The following is a 2,860-nucleotide window of genomic DNA, read 5'->3' as shown; positions in this document are numbered from 1 at the left end:
ACAGCCTTATAAACAGTCTCTTTTAAGTAATCTATAAGGCACTAAAGCTACGAGATGCCCCAGCACTGCCGGAAACAATTCTACCCTGAATTACTGTAAGTGCCTAGTACAAGAAATCAGTATAAAGTTGAAGAAGGCAGCACGCTGCCTCTACACATCTTTTTGATCCACAGCAAAGACAGGCTGCGTCTTCTGGAGGAGGCACCAGCTGAGGCAACGCTACTATCAGCATTTTCTTTTTTGCTTTGCAAGTCACTTCAGGTGATACGCATAGGCCTGATTCCACCACAAATAACACTATTCCGTACTGGAGCAGAACACTGCAAATCTCTGCCTTAGGGGGCTGGAGCAATTATTCCAGAGGGAGAAATAAAGTCTCTTGCAAATAGGCCCTCCAAGAGACAAAAAGAAGTCCAGTGGAGCGCCTATACTTTCTAGGCAGACCTGACAAATTCGTTCTTTCTGACCTCCATTTCCTCCCACCAAAGATGTGCAATCCTGACTTCCCAAGCAGCAATAAGAACGGGAATCAAAATATTACTACTTAAAACTGGTCATCAGTGGAGGTTAAAAGATACGAAGAGGGAAGGCAGTACTTAAACAGAGGGCTGGAATTTTGTTTTGGTACCTAACAGATGGGAGTTCCCAATCTTGCTGCTAAGCTATGTCTATTCTTAATGCCATAAATGGTGCAAATGGTGTAGGTGGCAGCATTTCTCAGCTCTCCCAGAGATGTGGGGCTTCACTGTCCTTACACAAGGAACTCGTACTCTTCGAAAAAAGATCTGTGCTAGAAAGTCTTATGCTGTATGAAATAGAGTAATGAATCTAGACGCTTCAGTGTTTGATGAGACCAGCCTTTTCGCAGCCATCAATGTTTGATGAAAGCGTAGTGTGCCAAGAAGAGCTGCCGGGCATGAGCAGCTTCTGCAGCCTGCCCAGAAGGGCCAGGAGGAAGAGCTAATCAGCACTTCCTGCACCAAGAGCAAGAAGTGCTCAAACACACGTGACAGCACCCTTGTCTGCAATTGATTTGAGGATGTATGTTCACAATAACCCCTGACAGGCTGCTGAGATGGATTGCAGTAATGTCAAGGACTTTGAGATAGCCGTTGTTTCTGTAAACAGTTTGTCCTAGGACAAAGTGCCAATGGGAAAGCCTGTTGAGATCAGAGAGTGAACACAAGTTTGGCAAAATATGAGCAAACTCTATACATGTAGATCACAAAATCCGCATTAAAAAATCATGTTAGTTATGTACTTACACAACTCCTAGTGAATAAGATCAGTTAGCTGCCTTCCCTTTCTGAGCCCTCTGATGTTCAACTTGGTGTTTAAGACTGTTTTCCAAAAGTACTACAGTACCCAGTGTTTTTTCCACGACTCTCAAATACCATACAAACAGACAACAAAACTCCAATTAAGTAACTGAGGCGGAAACAGAAGCAGAATCCACCTTTTACAACCTCACAGGGGGACACAGTGTCGAACCAGCTTCTCCAATAGTCCAGGGTTTCAATTCCATTTCTGTATTTTATTTCTCACCCTTTTTATGTCAATACAGAAATAAAACCAATTTTAAGAGCAATATGGGAAAAGATAAAAAATACTTCAAATTAACAAAGATTACTCCTCATGTGAAAACTAAATAGTCATGCAACATGGCACAGAAATGCAGTTTATATTTACAGCTCCACAAAAAAAACCTTCGCAGAGTAGATCAAATAAACTGCTCCACCAGTTTAGAAAGGTGAGGCAAGCTTGGCCACATTTACTTGACTGATACAGTACAATGATCTAACAGGCAACACACAAACCCACCAAACCCACAGCTTTGTAAGAAGTTGAAGCAAAGAGATCATCATCACGACTACCTGCCAGGTGGAAGAATTACAGGGTCAAAGAAAATGTGTTTCTCGAAGAAAGAGGCCAGGAACACCTCCTCTGGAGCCTCGCTGACATGACAAAAGCCAATCTCAAATTTCTCCAGACAACTTTAAACTTGTTTATTTGAAAGGTCCTTCACAGAAAATGAGAGGAGAGATTAAAAGCAAATAAACAATAAAACTGGTAGAAAAAGAGGCATCAGAACATTGCAATAGATGCTGCTGTTTATACTTCACGAGGTCTTACAAACACAATGTTGCATTAAGATTCTGGTATTGTCTGCACTTAAAATTGAGTCAGTGGGACAGGAACATACCAGAAAATCATAGAACCACCAAGGTTGGCAAGGACCTCCAAGATCATCCAGTCCATCAGTCCACCTATCATCAATATTTCCCACTGAACCATGTTCCTCAATACAACATTTAAACATTTCTTGAACACCTCCAGGGACGGTGACTCCTCCACCTCCCTGGGCAGCCCATTCCAGCACCTGATGACCCTCCCAAAGAAGTAGTATTTCTTAACATCCAACCTGAATTCTCTCCTAGTGCAACTTGAGGCCATTCCCTCTTGTACTATTGCACGCTACATAGAAGAGGTTGACCCGCACCACACCACAACCTCCTTTCATACAGTTGTAGAGGGCAATAAGGTCTGCCCTGCACCTCCTCTTCTCCAGACTGAGAAATCCCAGTTCCTTCAGTCACTCCCTGCAAGGCCTGTGCTCCACACCCTTCAAAGCTTTGCTGCCCGTCTCCGAATGTGCTGCAGAGCCTCCATGCCTTTCTCATAGCGAGGGGCCCAACACTGAACACAGCACTTGAGGTGCAGCCTCACCAGAGTTGAGTACAGAGGCACAATCACCTCCTGCTCCTGCTGACTGCACCGTTTCTGATACAAGTCAGGATGCCTTCCTGGCCACCTGGGTGCATTGCTGGCTCACGTTCAGCTAAACGTTGTTCAATACCCG

This window comes from Meleagris gallopavo, chromosome 8 (genome assembly GCF_000146605.3).
Source record: "Meleagris gallopavo isolate NT-WF06-2002-E0010 breed Aviagen turkey brand Nicholas breeding stock chromosome 8, Turkey_5.1, whole genome shotgun sequence".
NCBI lineage: Eukaryota > Metazoa > Chordata > Aves > Galliformes > Phasianidae > Meleagris > Meleagris gallopavo.
This window is presented reverse-complemented; position numbering follows the sequence as displayed.